The sequence below is a fragment of the Ranitomeya imitator genome, chromosome 5 (assembly GCF_032444005.1).
Source record: "Ranitomeya imitator isolate aRanImi1 chromosome 5, aRanImi1.pri, whole genome shotgun sequence".
Classification (NCBI taxonomy): Eukaryota; Metazoa; Chordata; class Amphibia; order Anura; family Dendrobatidae; genus Ranitomeya; species Ranitomeya imitator.
The window spans coordinates 12,180,615-12,197,864 of NC_091286.1; the positions used below are offsets into that span (position 1 = coordinate 12,180,615).

The following is a 17,250-nucleotide window of genomic DNA, read 5'->3' on the forward strand; positions in this document are numbered from 1 at the left end:
TAGTTTTATTCTCCGGGCACCGGGGGGCTTCCGTGCAGCTGTAGAGGAGCATTTATCTTCATGTTACAGCAGTGGAATTTAATAAATACAATGTTTTTGTGACTTTATATTGAAGCAGCAGAATCTTCTCATCATCAGACTTGTCTCTTAATGTTCTTGCGGTGACGCAGTTCCAGGTTTCCTCCCGCTGCTCCTGTGACCATATAATGCAGTTATGGCTTCTTCGCTCACATTGCCGCTTGGACGCTCGGTGGAGGCTCGAGCACTGCGGCCCATTAGCCAATGATGGATTGTAAGGCTGTGTGCCCACGTTGCGTTTTTTAAACATTTCCGCTGTTTTTCCGCTGCAGAAACGCTTAAAAAACGCTAACAAAACGCAACCCATTAATTTTAATTGCATTCCGCAATTGCTGTGCCCATGCTGCATTTTTTCCGCAGCGGAATCGCAGTAAAATACGAAACATGTTCATTTTTTTTGTGGAATCGCGGCAATTCCGCCGCCGTAGACTTGTATTGGAACGCTTGAAATCTGCAAATATTAAAAGTGTTTTTCGGATTTCAAGCGCATTTGCTGCGGTTTTGTAAATCACAACCACAGCAAAAAGGAAGTGACATCATGGGCATCCCATAATCCAGGAAGATAAGAATCCCAGATCATTCCGTGTTCCTGGACGATGGCTGGTATGGACTGGTATGATTTTTTTTTAATTTTTGTCCTAACTTTATTTGTGCTCAAAAACGCTAAAAAAAAAAAACTTTAAAAAAACACTTTAAAAAATACGCTCGAAAAACGCATGGAAAATACATGAAAAATGCGTCAAAAACGCATCAAGATCTGCAAGCATTTTCCCTGGCAAAGGTGTGCGGATTTGATGAGGAAAAATCTGCTTCTATTCTGCAACGTGGGCACATAGCCTAAGACTTTCATGAAACAATGTCACGTGAGCGCTGGGAGCCTGCAGCGCCACCATTTTTGGGGATTTTGTTTTTGCAGCCTTCCCTGAGCAGGAACATTATTCTTCAGGTTCCTTCGGGGGTTTTTTTTTAATTCAATTAACTTTAAAGAATTCTAAGGTTTGGTTTCAGTCGTCATTCTGAGATCTGTAAATTTTCTATTTTCCCGTTGATGCAGTTGTGTGACGGACTGTTTTGTGATGATTTTGGGACACGTGTTGTGTTTTTTTTATTGTTTTTTTATTCAATTTTTGTGGGAAGTGCGGTAACTAAAAAAAAAACGCCAATTTTTTTTTTTGTTTTTTTTCTCCGTTTTAGCAGTTACCTCTGATAGATAGATAGACTTCTGTACATGCATATCTTTTATTTCTGTAATAAAACTTAAAACTTAACTTTTTAAAAAAAAAAACGTAATTGAGCACCAAGAAGGTGATGATGGGGGTCCTCAGTAGACCCTCAGCTGCCCTGGAAAACCATTGCGACACAGTGTAGTGGAGAAATGCACTGTTGGGATACTTCAGTTTCTTCTTTTTGGAAAAATTTGGAAAGATTTCTACATTTCTGTTATTTTTCAGACATGAGGTGCAGAGTGAACATTAATGAGAAAAAAAAGGAACTTTTTTGAATTTACCAAATGGCTGCAATGAAACAAAGAGTGAAAAATGTAAAGGGGTCTGAAGTCTCCCCCTACAAGAGGTCTGTGTCTGCAGCAGGAGGGAGGTCCTGTGCGCGGCAGCATGTACAGAGAAGCCAGCGCTGCCCTGATGGCCCCACCCTGAGCCCCCACGGGACGTTCTGTACATACAGTGCTGGAGGTGATGATTGGTGGTGGTAATGATTATGAGGATTGTAGTCATGATAATGGTGGCGATAATGGCTGTCGTGGTGATTCTGCAGGGACATCCGTGTGATGTGAGGTCCTATAGATTCAGGGCTTATTGCTACGGACCAGAACAGTGCGTGCAGCTCTGGATGTGACTAGAGGACAAGGCTGTAAAGATCACAATAAGATGTATGACACAGACGAGCAGACACAAATATTGACGTGTAACATTTGGGTCGGTCCCGCGGCGCTCGTAGCCTCCGATAATTGCACCCGCGATACTTCTATATAAAGCTTGGTATTTACGGGGCTGTGACAGTGACGAGTACGGGAGGATTTACCGCCATCCGCGCTCCGCTCCAGACGCGGCTCATCGGGGATGTGAGGAGCCGATCGCTGCTGTAATTCGCCAGGATGAGGGACGCGGAAATATCAGCCGGTGATTGACGGACGCAGAGCGGCGACCGCCACAGAATGTGCGCCAGCACCGCGAAATGTTACCCCTGTATCATCACAGCATCAGTATCACAGGGGTCAGCTCAGATACAGCAGCTCAGCATCACAGGGATCAGCTCAGATACAGCAGCTCAGCATCAGTATCAGGCCGGCGTCGCACTCAGCGTATAAAAATACGGTCCGTAATTTACAGCCGTAATACGCAGAAAAGTCCCCAAAATAGTGGTCCGTAGCTCCTCCGTAGGCAGGGTGTGTCAGCGTATTTTGCGCATGGCATCCTCCGTATGTAATCCGTATGGCATCCGTACTGCGTGATTTTCTCGCAGGCTTGCAAAACCGACATACGGACATACAATGAATCCATGTGCTCAAAAAATCGTAACAACATATATATATATATATATATTAATATTTCATCCAGCGCTAGACAGCTTAAAAGCCGGTAATTCAATTGCCGGCTTTTGCTTTCTCCTTCCTAAACCCGACATGATGAGACATGATTACATACAGTAAACCATCTCATATCACCATTTTTTTGCATATTACACACTACTAATGTTAGTAGTGTGTATGTGCAAAATTTGGCCGCTCTACCTATTAAATTAAAGGGTTAAATGGCGGAAAAAATTGACGTGGGCTCCCGCGCAATTTTCTCCGCCAGAGTAGTAAAGCCAGTGACTGAGGGCAGATATTAATAGCCTGGAGAGGGTCCACGGTTATTGGCCCCCCCCCTGGCTAAAAACACCTGCCCCCAGCCACCCCAGAAAAGGCACATCTGGAAGATGCGCCTATTCCGGCACTTGGCCACTCTCTTCCCATTCCCAATAAAGAATAATAATTATGAACCAGGAGGCAGAGGTCCAAGCGGAGGACTGTAGCTGTTGTGAGTTCTGTTTTTGGGCTCCCTCTGGTGGTTACTGATGGTACTGGGTGACTTGTCTTTCCTGGGTTTCTGGGTTCCACCTGTTCCATCAGGATATGGGAGTTTCCTATTTAACCTGGCTTTGCTGGCATTTCCTCGCCGGTTATCAATGTATCCAGTGTGTCTTGTTACCTCTGCTCCCTGCTCCTAGAACCTTCTGGACAAGCTAAGTTTGGATTTTCCTGTTTTGTGTTTTGCTTTATTTGGTTTTTAGTCCAGCCTGCAGATATGTGATTCTTGCTGCTGGTTGCTCTAGTGGGCTGAAATTGCTCCTCATGTACCATGAGTTGGCACATGAGTTCAAGTAATTTCAGGATGGTTTTTTGAAGGGTTTTTCGCTGACCGCGCAGTTCACTTTTGTATCCTCTGCTATCTAGCTTTAGCGGGCCTCATTTTGCTGAAACTGTTTTCATACTGCGTATGTGCTTTCCTCTCATTTCACCGTCATTATATGTGGGGGGCTGCTATTTCTGTAGGGGATTTCTCTGGAGGCAAGAGAGGTCTGTGTTTCTTCTAATAAGGGAAGTTAGATCTTCGGCTGGAGCGAGACGTCTAGGATCATCGTAGGCACGTTCCCCGGCTACTTTTATTTGTGTGTTAGGTTCAGGGTCGCGGTCAGCTCAGGTTCCATCGCCCTAGAGCTTGTTTGTATCTGTGCTTGTCCTTTAGTGATCCCCTGCCATTGGGATCATGACAGTATAACCGGCCCACAAAGTGTTAATTGTATTGGCTGAAGTAGGAGGATAAGTAGTCTGAGGAAGTTTTTTTTTTTTTTTCTTTTCTTTCTCTTTCCCTCAGAGTTTGCTGCCTAGCCTTATTGCAGCCTGGCTACTTCCTCCTCCTCTTAATCTTTGAATGGCTCTGATCCCAGCTGTTTATCATGGACGTCCAGAGTTTGGCTTCCAGCCTGAATAATCTTGCCACTAAGGTTCAAAATATACAGGATTTTGTTGTACATGCTCCTATGTCTCAACCTAGAATTCCTGTCCCAGAGTTTTTTTCTGGAGATAGATCTCGTTTTCTGAATTTTAGGAACAATTGCAAGTTGTTTCTTTCTTTGAAATCTCGCTCCTCTGGAGACCCTGCTCAGCAAGTCAAGATAATTATATCTTTCCTGCGGGGTGACCCTCAGGATTGGGCATTTGCATTGGCACCAGGGGACCCTGCGTTGCTTAATGCGGATGCGTTTTTTCTGGCATTGGGTTTGCTCTATGAGGAACCTAACCAAGAGATTCAGGCTGAAAAAGCTTTGTTGGCCCTCTCTCAGGGGCAAGATGAAGCAGAAATTTATTGTCAAAAATTTCGGAAGTGGTCAGTGCTTACTCAGTGGAATGAGTGCGCTCTGGCTGCAAAGTTTAGAGATGGCCTTTCTGAGGCCATTAAAGATGTTATGGTGGGGTTCCCTGCGCCTGCTGGTCTGAATGAGTCTATGACTATGGCTGTTCAGATTGATCGGCGTTTACGGGAGCGCAAACCTGTGCATCATTTGGCGGTGTCGTCTGAACCGTCACCTGAGATAATGCAATGTGATAGAATTCAGTCCAGAAGTGAACGGCAAAAGTATAGGCGGAAAAAAGGGTTGTGCTTTTATTGTGGTGATTCAGCTCATGTTATATCAGCATGCTCTAAACGCACAAAAAAGGTTGATAAGTCTGTTGCCATTAGTACTTTACAGTCTAAGTTCATTCTGTCTGTGACTCTGATTTGTTCATTATCATCCATCTCCGTCGATGCCTATGTGGATTCAGGCGCTGCCCTGAGTCTTATGGATTGGTCATTTGCCAATCGCTGTGGGTTTAGTCTGGAGCCTCTGGAAGTCCCTATTCCTTTGAAGGGAATTGACTCTACACCTTTGGCTATGAATAAACCTCAGTACTGGACACAAGTGACCATGCGTATGACTCCCGTTCATCAGGAGGTGATTCGCTTCCTGGTACTGTATAATTTGCATGATGTTCTAGTACTTGGTCTGCCATGGTTACAAACTCATAATCCAGTCCTTGACTGGAAATCAATGTCTGTGTTAAGCTGGGGTTGTCAGGGGGTTCATGATGATGCACCTCCGATTTCTATCGCTTCATCTACTCCTTCTGAGATTCCTGTGTTTTTGTCTGACTATCGGGATGTTTTTAAGGAGCCTAAGCTCAGTTCGCTTCCTCCTCACAGGGATTGCGATTGTGCTATAAATTTAATTCCAGGCAGTAAATTTCCTAAAGGTCGTTTGTTCAATCTGTCAGTGCCAGAGCATACTGCTATGCGGGATTATGTTAAGGAGTCCTTGGAAAAGGGACATATCCGTCCATCTTTGTCCCCTTTGGGAGCAGGTTTTTTTTTCGTGGCCAAAAAAGATGGTTCCTTGAGGCCTTGTATAGATTATCGTCTTTTGAATAAGATTACCGTAAAATATCAGTATCCTTTGCCATTGTTGACTGATTTGTTTGCTCGCATTAAGGGGGCTAAATGGTTCACTAAGATTGATCTTCGGGGTGCGTATAATCTTATACGAATAAAACAAGGTGATGAGTGGAAAACCGCATTTAATACGCCTGAGGGCCATTTTGAGTATTTGGTAATGCCTTTTGGACTTTCTAATGCTCCTTCAGTCTTCCAGTCCTTTATGCACGATATTTTCCGTGAATATCTGGATAAATTTATGATTGTGTATTTGGCTGATATTTTGGTTTTTTCTGATGACTGGGAGTCTCATGTTCAGCAGGTCAGGAAGGTGTTTCAGGTCCTGCGGGCCAATTCCTTGTTTGTAAAAGGCTCAAAGTGTCTCTTTGGAGTCCAGAAGATTTCTTTCTTGGGGTATATTTTTTCCCCTTCTACTATTGAGATGGATCCCGTCAAGGTTCAGGCTATTTGTGACTGGACGCAGCCTACATCTCTTAAGAGTCTACAGAAGTTCTTGGGCTTTGCTAATTTCTATCGTCGTTTTATAACTAATTTTTCTAGTGTTGTTAAGCCTTTGACGGATTTGACTAAGAAGGGTGCTGATGTTGCTAATTGGTCTCCTGCGGCTGTGGAGGCCTTTCAGGAACTTAAGCGCCGGTTTTCTTCTGCTCCTGTGTTGCGTCAGCCAGATGTTTCGCTCCCTTTTCAGGTTGAGGTTGATGCTTCCGAGATTGGAGCGGGGGCGGTTTTGTCACAGAGAAGCTCCGATGGCTCAGTGATGAAGCCATGCGCGTTTTTTTCTAGAAAGTTTTCGCCGGCTGAGCGGAATTATGATGTTGGTAATCGGGAACTTTTGGCCATGAAGTGGGCATTTGAGGAGTGGCGTCATTGGCTAGAGGGTGCTAGACATCGTGTGGTGGTCTTGACTGATCACAAAAATTTGATTTACCTTGAGTCTGCCAGGCGTCTGAATCCTAGACAGGCTCGTTGGTCACTGTTTTTCTCTCGTTTCAATTTTGTGGTTTCATACCTGCCAGGTTCAAAGAATGTGAAGGCGGATGCTCTTTCTAGGAGTTTTGTGCCTGACTCCCTTGGAAATTCTGAGCCCTCTGGTATCCTTAGGGATGGGGTGATTTTGTCTGCTGTCTCCCCAGACTTGCGACGTGCTTTGCAGGAGTTTCAGGCGGGTAAACCTGATCGTTGTCCGCCTGAGAGACTGTTTGTTCCGGATAATTGGACCAGTAGAGTCATCTCCGAGGTCCATTCTTCTGCGTTGGCAGGTCATCCTGGAATATTTGGTACTAGAGACTTGGTGGCCAGGTCTTTTTGGTGGCCTTCCTTGTCGAGGGATGTGCGTTCTTTTGTGCAGTCTTGTGAGGTTTGTGCTCGGGCTAAGCCTTGCTGTTCTCGGGCCAGTGGATTGTTGTCACCTTTGCCTATCCCGAAGAGGCCTTGGACGCACATTTCCATGGACTTTATTTCGGATCTCCCTGTCTCTCAAAAAATGTCCGTCATCTGGGTTGTGTGTGATCGCTTTTCTAAAATGGTTCATCTGGTACCCTTGCCTAAGTTGCCTTCCTCCTCTGAGTTGGTCCCTCTGTTTTTTCAGAATGTGGTTCGTTTGCATGGGATTCCTGAGAACATCGTTTCTGACAGGGGATCCCAGTTTGTGTCTAGATTTTGGCGGACGTTCTGTGCTAAGATGGGCATTGATTTGTCCTTTTCATCTGCATTCCATCCTCAGACGAATGGCCAGACTGAACGAACTAATCAGACCTTGGAAACTTATTTAGGGTGTTTTGTTTCTGCTGATCAGGATGACTGGGTTACCTTTTTGCCGCTGGCCGAGTTTGCCCTTAATAATCGGGCTAGTTCTGCTACCTTGGTTTCTCCTTTCTTTTGTAATTCGGGGTTTCATCCTCGTTTTTCCTCTGGTCAGGTGGAACCTTCTGATTGTCCTGGAGTGGACATGGTGGTGGATAGGTTGCATCGGATTTGGAGTCATGTGGTGGACAATTTGAAGTTGTCCCAGGAGAAGGCTCAGCAGTTTGCTAATCGCCGTCGCCGCGTGGGTCCTCGACTTCTTGTTGGTGACTTGGTGTGGTTGTCTTCTCGTTTTGTTCCTATGAAGGTCTCTTCTCCTAAGTTCAAGCCTCGGTTCATCGGTCCCTATAGGATCTTGGAAATTCTTAACCCTGTGTCGTTTCGTTTGGATCTCCCGGCATCGTTTGCTATTCATAATGTGTTCCATCGGTCGTTGTTGCGGAAGTATGAGGTACCTGTTGTTCCTTCGCTTGAGCCTCCTGCTCCAGTGCTGGTGGAGGGAGAATTGGAGTATGTTGTGGAGAAGATCTTGGATTCTCGTGTTTCCAGACGGAAACTCCAGTATTTGGTCAAGTGGAAGGGTTATGGTCAGGAGGATAATTCTTGGGTGGTTGCCTCGGATGTTCATGCTGATGATTTGGTTCGCGCTTTTCATAGGGCTCATCCTGGTCGCCCTGGTGGTTCTCGTGAGGGTTCGGTGACCCCTCCTCAAGGGGGGGGGGTACTGTTGTGAGGAAAGGTAGGAGAACCGAGCGGCAGAAGAGCGGTGGGGACGGCCCCATTAAGACCAGAATTAACTTTGCAGACACTGAACAAGCAGCAAATGGGAAAATGATCATTTCTGAAAAGTGTGAACTAACATTGAAGCAACAGAATAGTGGATGCAGCTTTGGCTGTGACTGGAGCAGAGGACACTCCGGGCCAGGGTCTGGTCTCCAGCCTCCTCAGTGATGGCCGGACAGAGCAGTGCTGGGCGATCTCCGGCTGCCGTGGTCGGGACGGTGATTTACAGCCGCTGGCACTTTATGATCTGCAGCAGATGGAACCTGAATCGTGGAGTGAGTTTTATAATTAGGCAGAATCTATAAATCCGCCGGTGCGGACGCCTCTTCACGGACGGCGGTTTGTTGTTTTATTCGGTTATTGGCTTTTTACGAGGAGACGAGACTTTATAATGTCCTTTTTGTTTTCTCCTATGAGACCTTTATATGAAATGTTTGGTGCAAATAAATCTCCGAGAGCAATAAAATCAAATCAAGAAAGGTCTCATTCGCCCTGTGACTCAAACTTTCCTAAAGGGCACCTGCTCCATTAAAGGGGTGGTCTCGTCTTCATAAAGGGGTATCTATGTAAAGTGCTTGTAAAAGCAAAAATTAGGTCATTTACCCTTTATTAAAAATCCTTTCCCTTCTCAAGAACGGAGGATTTTTTATTCTACAGTTAACAGCCCATTGATGATGTGACTGGCCGCCTCCGCCTTGGAGCACAGGCCATGAAGATAGGAGAAAGGCCGCGAGCCCCGACGCCTCTGTCCCTGCTGCCTGTGCGGAGGTAGAGCGCCGGGGTTGGGTCGTAGGAGGGGTCTGTCCCTGCTGCCTGTGCGGAGGTAGAGCGCCGGGGTTGGGTCGTATGAGGGGTCTGTCCCTGCTGCCTGTGCGGAGGTAGAGCGCCGGGGTTGGGTCGTATGAGGGGTCTGTCCCTGCTGCCTGTGCGGAGGTAGAGCGCCGGGGTTGGGTCGTATGAGGGGTCTGTCCCTGCTGCCTGTGCGGAGGTAGAGCGCCGGGGTTGGGTCGTATGAGGGGTCTGTCCCTGCTGCCTGTGCGGAGGTAGAGCGCCGGGGTTGGGTCGTAGGAGGGGTCTGTCCCTGCTGCCTGTGCGGAGGTAGAGCGCCGGGGTTGGGTCGTATGAGGGGTCTGTCCCTGCTGCCTGTGCGGAGGTAGAGCGCTGGGGTTGGGTCGTAGGAGAGGTCTGTCCCTGCTGCCTGTGCGGAGGTAGAGCGGCGGGGTTGGGTCGTATGAGGGGTCTGTCCCTGCTGCCTGTGCGGAGGTAGAGCGCCGGGGTTGGGTCGTATGAGGGGTCTGTCCCTGCTGCCTGTGCGGAGGTAGAGCGGCGGGGTTGGGTCGTATGAGGGGTCTGTCCCTGCCCTGAGCATCGGGGCAGGATTTCTATAGCATGGTCTTGGTGGCCCCCGGAGGAGGTGGAGGGGCGCGGAGGGGTCCCCGAGAGGCTTGCCAGCATTCTCCCCAGACCCATGACCTAAGTCCGGAGGTGGAGAAAAAGGTTCCTCAAGTGGCCGGGCAGGAGTGGCCTGCGCCTCTAGGTGGTCCTCTAGGTGGTCCTGCTGCAAAAACTTCTGACGTTCTCAAGAATAGAGAGATTTTTAATTCTACGGTTAACACCTCGCTGCCTGGGTTCCCACGCTGCAGTCTATCAGACAAGCAGCGCTCACTTGCAAGCTCTTTACTGTACAGTTTGAGAGCGCTGCTGTAAAGCTGCCGAATCGCTGGGCCCAGATAGCTTCACTGCCCCTTCCCCCCTCCAGTGCCTAAACTGTCTCTCGCCTGACCTGTCAATCATCGGGATCGCACCGTCCGCCAGCAAGCAGGAGGCAGAGGACAAACATGAAAACCCCACTCAATATTAATTCCATCCCATAAATCTACATACCGTAATAATGCTGCATTAAGAGTTTTATTGGCACCCACTAATCCCCCCTATATTGCCCACCAGGGTCCTGTAGAACAGCTTTCCATATCCTCCTCATCATGAGACGAATATTACTGTGGATATATATATATATATATATATATATATATATATATATATATATATATATATATATATATATATCCAGAAATACATTATTCACCGAGAAGCCATCGAGCAATATCTACATGCAAATAATCGGCTTAAAGCAACTCCAAAAATAACTCGGCAAAGGCAGAACACGAGGAGATAATGCTGATATTAGAAATTGAAAGGCAGTATATACATAGGTAAGGTGGTATATACAGTACATGAGTAAGGCAGTGTATATATATATATATATATATATATATATATATGTATGGCAGTATATACATACAGTTAGGTCCATATATATTTGGACAGAGACAACATTTTTCTAATTTTGGTTATAGACATTACCACAATGAATTTTAAACAAAACAATTCAGATGCAGTTGAAGTTCAGATTTTCAGCTTTCATTTGAGGGTAGCCACATTAAAATTGGATGAAGGGTTTAGGAGTTTCAGCTCCTTAACATGTGCCACCCTGTTTTTAAAGGGACCAAAAGTAATTGGACAGATTCAATAATTTTAAATAAAATGTTCATTTCTAGTACTTGGTTGAAAACCCTTTGTTGGCAATGACTGCCTGAAGTCTTGAACTCATGGACATCACCAGATGCTGTGTTTCCTCCTTTTTGATGCTCTGCCAGGCCTTCACTGCGGTGGTTTTCAGTTGCTGTTTGCTTCTTGGCCTTTCTGTCTGAAGTTTAGTCTTTAACAAGTGAAATGCTGCTCAGTTGGGTTGAGATCAGGTGACTGACTTGGCCATTCAAGAATATTCCACTTCTTTGCTTTAATAAACTCCTGGGTTGCTTTGGCTTTATGTTTTGGGTCATTGTCCATCTGTAGCATGAAACGACGACCAATCAGTTTGGCTGCATTTGGCTGGATCTGAGCACACAGTATGGCGGCTCTGAAGACCTCAGAATTCATTCGGCTGCTTCTGTCCTGTGTCACATCATCCATAAACACTAGTGACCCAGTGCCACTGGCAGCCATGCATGCCCGCGCCATCACACTGCCTCCGCCGTGTTTATGCATGCCCGCGCCATCACACTGCCTCCGCCGTGGTTTACAGATGATGTGGTACGCTTTGGATCATGAGCTGTACCACGCCTTCACCATACTTTTCTCTTTCCAACATTCTGGTAGAGGTTGATCTTGGTTTCATCTGTCCATAGAATGTTCTTCCAGAACTGTGCGGCTTTTTTAGATGTTTTTTAGCCTTTTTATTCTTGATGCTTATGAGTGGCTGCACCGTGCAGTGAACCCTCTGTATTTACTTTCATGCAGTCTTCTCTTCATGGTAGATTTGGATATTGATACGCCGACCTCCTGGAGAGTGTTGGTCACTTGGTCGGCTGTTGTGAAGGGGTTTCTCTTCACCATGGAGATTATTCTGCGATCATCCACCACTGTTGTCTTCCGTGGGCGCCCAGGTCTTTTTGCATTGATGAGTTCACCAGTGCTTTCTTTCTTTCTCAGGATGGACCAAACTGTAGATTTTGCCACTCCTAATATTGTAGCAATTTCTCGGATTGTTTTCTTCTGTTTTCGCAGCTTAAGGATGGCTTGTTTCACCTGCATGGAGAGCTCCTTTGACCGCGTGTTTACTTCACAGCAAAACCTTCCAAATGCAGCACCACACCTCAAATCAACTCCAGGCCTTTTATCTGCTTAATTGAGAATGACATAACGAAGGGATTGCCCACACCTGTCCATAAAATAGCCTTGGAGTCAATTGTCCAATTACTTTTGGTCCCTTTAAAAACAGGATGGCACATGCTAAGGAGCTGAAACTCCTAAACCCTTCAACCAATTTTAATGTGGATACCCTCAAATGAAAGCTGAAAGTCTGAACTTCAACTGCATCTGAATTGCTTTGTTTAAAATTCATTGTGGTAATGTCTATAACCAAAATTAGAAAAATGTTGTCTCTGTCCAAATATATATGGACCCAACTGTAAATAAGGCAGTGTATATCTACATACAGTACACTGCTCAAAAAAATAGGGAACACTGAAACAACAGAATCTAACTCCAAGTAAATCAAACGTCTGTGAAATCAAACTGTCCACTTAGGAAACAACACTCTTTAACAATCAATTTCACATGCTGTTGTGCAAATGGAATAGACAACAGATGGAAATTATTGGCAATTATCAAAACCCCCTCAATAAAGGAGTGGTTCTGCAGGTGGGGACCACAGACCACATCTCAGTACCAATGCTTTCTGGATGATGTTTTGGTCACTTTTGAATGTTGGTTGCGCTTTCGCACTCGTGGTAGCATGAGACGGACTCTACAACCCACACAAGTGGCTCAGGTAGTGCAGCTCATCCAGGATGGCACATCAATGCGAGCTGTGGCAAGAAGGTTTGCTGTGTCTGTCAGCGTAGTGTCCAGAGGCTGGAGGCGCTACCAGGAGATAGGCCAGTACACCAGGAGACGTGGAGGGGGCCGTAGGAGGGCAACAACCCAGCAGCAGGACCGCTGCCTCCACCTTTGTGCAAGGAGGAACAGGAGGAGCACTGCCAGAGCCCTGCAAAATGACCTCCGTGTGTCTGCACAAAAGGTTAGAAACTGACTCCATGAGGATGGTCTGAGTGCCCAACGTCCACAGATGAGGATTGTGCTCACAGCCCAACACCATGCAGGACGCTTGGCATTTGCCACAGAACACCAGGATTGGCAAATTCTCCACTGGCGCCCTGTGCTCTTCACAGATGAAAGCAGGTTCACACTGAGCACATGTGACAGACGTGGCAGAGTCTGGAGACACCATGGAGAGCGATCTGCTGCATGCAACATCCTTCAGCATGACCGGTTTGGCAGTGGGTCATTAATGGTGTGGGGTGACATTTCTTTGGAGAAAGCACAGCCCTCCATGTGCTCGCCAGAGGGAGCCTGACAGCCATTAGGTACCGAGATAAGATCCTCAGACCCCTTGTGAGACTATATGCTGGTACGGTTGGCCCTGGGTTCCTCCTAATGCAGGACGATGCCAGACCTCATGTGGTTGAAGTGTCAGCAGTTCCTGCAAGATGAAGGCATTGAAGCTATGGACTGGTCCGCCCGTTCCCCAGACCTGAATCCGATTGAACACATCTGGGACATCATGTCTCGCACCATCCACCAACGTCACGTTGCACCACAGACTGTCCAGGAGTTGGCTGATGCTTTAGTCCAGGTCTGGGAGAAGATCCCTCAGGAGACCATCCGCCCCCTCATCAGGTGTTGTAGGAAGGTGATACAGGCACGTAGAGGCCACACACACTACTGAGCATCATTTCCTTGTCATGAGGCATTTCCACTGAAGTTGGATCAGCCTGTAACTTCATTTTCCACTTTGATTGTGAGCATCATTCCAACTCCAGACCTCCGTGGGATATTAGTTGTGATTTACATTGATAATTTTTAGGTTTTATTGTTCTCAACACATTCCACTATGTAATGAATAAAGATTTACAACTGGAATATTTCATTCAGAGATATCTAGGATGTGGGATTTTAGTGTTCCCGTTATTTTTTTGTATATATATGTATATACCGTGTATATATATATATATATATATATATATATATATATATATATATATATATATATATATATACAGCATATAGAAAATGCAGTATCATAAGGTGGGTCATATCCATTGAAACAACAATTCATGTATAACAACATTCACCAAGAAGGCGATTACAATATAATATAATAGTGCGTAGCAACATAGATTTGTAATCCAAATGATTGCACATGAAAAGCCCCTATATAAAGTTATCACCTCCTCCAGCTGACATCCAAGACTCATGTAGAGAGTATCATGGTATCAATGACCACAACTGTTTCAGCCGAAAAAGAGAAAGATAAGCTGAATTTATTAGGAAGCAGCAGCATTGATGACATTGTACAGCAGTGCTGAGCAGTGTAGCTGTGAGTCCAGTAATGAGGTAAGATAAACAGTAAACAGTTAAGGGGAATCTGTCAGAATGTTTCTGCTGTGTAATCTGAGAGCAGCCTGATATGGGACTGATAGCCTGATTCCAGTCATGTGTCACTTGCTTGGCTCCTTGTTTGTTTCAATAAAATCTTTTATCAGCATGAGATCACTAGAGGACTATCAGCAGCTTTCTGTCAGCATACAATGTACACAGACCTGTCAATCAATGGCGGGGTTATATACAGGTCAGCATAGAGAATACTGGTAAATCTGCAGCACAGAAAACTGATTTTAGCAAAAGTGCACCAAGCAGCACAATAAGTGATACAGGAATTAGGGTCTCTGTCCCTATATCCTGCTGCCGTTACATTACGGCAAAAACCTGGTAACATATTCCCTGTATTAGTAAGTAGCAGCATCGATGACCATGTACATCAATACTGAGCAGTGTAGCTGTGAATTCAGCTCTGAGTTGAGATAAAACATTTTTACATTATCAAAGTTGTTTAGTGAACTGAAGGGGTCATTTTACATTGCTCCTGAAAGTCCAATTTTTGAGGGTCCCCTAATAATCGAGAGCCAAGGGCAATTGTCCAGTTTGATGCCACCTAAATCCGGCCATGATTGGTCGCTGATGACAAAGGATTCAATGGAAGAGACAGAGGTCATTGGACTAGGGACCCCGACTTCAGGATAGATAGGCACCCTTATTCTGCAGCAAAGAGCTGCCATGACACGTAACGGAGGGATCAGTCGTCACCGAGCCGCGCGGGGCCGCCTAATTAGCGAGTGGCTGATTATCTCGGGGCTTTGCGCTTCGTTGATCTTCCCTCGGTGTTACTGCCTTATCTTATATTCTCATTAATTAACATTTCTCGCATCATTCATGTAGCGGCTGCTGAAAGTCATAAAATGCAGAAATTAGTAAAGAAATGTAAATGAGTGCAGTCATTCCGCGCACCGTCCAATCACGTCCCAGCAATTGTCTAAGTTCCTGCAAAAGTTTTACAAAGTTGGAAAGACATAAGGAGACGACTGTTGGGGGATGAGCGTTTTTCACCCACTGAAAGTAACGGTTGGTGAAAAAACGCTGGTAATCAGCACGAAAAAGCGCAGGTATCGGGTGTTGCAGCGTTTTTTTTTGTGCCAAAACCTGATTAAATAGAATGAGATTTTTTTTTCCTGCGCTAAACTTTATCAGCATGCACAAGACTCAAATGTGGCATCACAAAAATGCAGCAAAAAATGCAAGAAAAAACGCAGCAAAAAGTGCAACATAAAACAAGCATTAGGCACAGATGGACAGTTTGTCTAATTTTTTATAAATGAAGGCGATCAGTAGACATGAGCAATAAACCTGGTGCAGCGCAGAGGTCAGTATTCCGCAGCTGCCCGCCACCATCAGCCGCTCCTCCTGGTCTAATATCATCATTTGTGGCGTCATTCACAAAAAGGCGACGAATCAAAGGGCTTGGAACCATCAGTATCTATAAATTTGGGTGATCACTTATGGTCACCGCTGATCTGCAAGGCTCCGATCACCACTAGATTTGGGCAAAAGGAATCTTGATTTTCGCTTTTCCTCCGCTGGGAAGTTTTCCTATTTTTAGCAAACAAGCGTGGAATGAGCTCGTTGTGGAAAGGCGTCTGTGCTGTAAACGGCGCATTTGTCATAAAAGCAGCGGGCTGCACCGACACGACGGATGACTGACTGTACAACTTATAACATCACATGAACCATTGTCATTTATTGTGTCCCCGGGGGAAGACGACTGCTTCATTATTAAACCCTGTCAATCAAAACGAGGAGTTACAGAAGGAAAATAACAAAGGTTCTAAAGAAAAACGTTCATCTGACAGTATGAAAAGCGCCATCAATGTACTGTACACAAGTGTAAAAGCATGCAAATCACAACGTGTCACACTTATGGAAAGAGGCATCGGAATATTAAAAAAAAATTTCCATAAATATTTTAGACTGTTCTCCTCCACAACATAATGCAGCAAAGCTCTATAAGCGTGGGCGGTTCTCATCCTGAGCGGGGGAGGATTTATAGAAATAAAGCATTGTTGTATCATGAAAGGTTCCACAAACTTTCTTATGTACTTTTCTTTTTGCTATTAGTGTATGGAAACATTCCTACTTACATATTAAGACTGACAATCCATCCTATGCTAAAACCTATCATACAATTGTGCTCAAAAGTTTACATTTGCTTTCTTGGCCTTTTTTTTTTCAGACAATATGAATGATAACACCAAACTTTGTCTCCACTCATGGTTAGTGGTTGGGTGAAGTCATTTATTGCCAGACTACTGTGTTTTCTCTTTTTAGATCATAATGACTACTATAATACTGCCCCCATGTACAAGAATATAACTATTATAATACTGCCCCCATGTACAAGAATATAACTATTATAATACTGCCCCCATGTACAAGAATATAACTATTATAATACTGCTCCCTATGTACAAGAATATCACTACTATAATACTGCCCCTATGTACAAGAATATAACTACAATAATACTGCCCCTATGTACAGAATATAACTACTATAATACTGTCCCTATGTACAAGAATATAACTACAATAATACTGCCCCTATGTACAGAATATAACTACTATAATACTGCCCCCTATGTACCAGAATATAACTACTATAATACTGCTCCTATGTACAAGAATATAACTATTATAATACTGTCCCTATGTACAAGAATATAACTACTATAATACTGCCCCTATGTACAAGAATATAACTATTATAATACTGCTCCCTATGTACAAGAATATCACTACTATAATACTGTCCCTATGTACAAGAATATAACTACAATAATACTGCCCCTATGTACAGAATATAACTACTATAATACTGTCCCTATGTACAAGAATATAACTACAATAATACTGCCCCTATGTACAGAATATAACTACTATAATACTGCCCCCTATGTACCAGAATATAACTACTATAATACTGCTCCTATGTACAAGAATATAACTATTATAATACTGTCCCTATGTACAAGAATATAACTACTATAATACTGCTCCCCTATGTACAAGAATATAACTACTATAATACTGCTCCTATGTACAAGAATATAACTTCTATAATACTGCTCCTATGTACAAGA

The 17,250-nt window shown here is 44.7% G+C and overlaps 1 protein-coding gene across 1 annotated transcript in view; it reads left to right on the forward strand.

Annotated features, from left to right (window-relative positions):
* GLP1R (glucagon like peptide 1 receptor) overlaps nt 1–17,250 on the forward strand; it is a 274,569-nt gene that overhangs the window by 156,813 nt on the left and 100,506 nt on the right. The window lies entirely within an intron of this gene.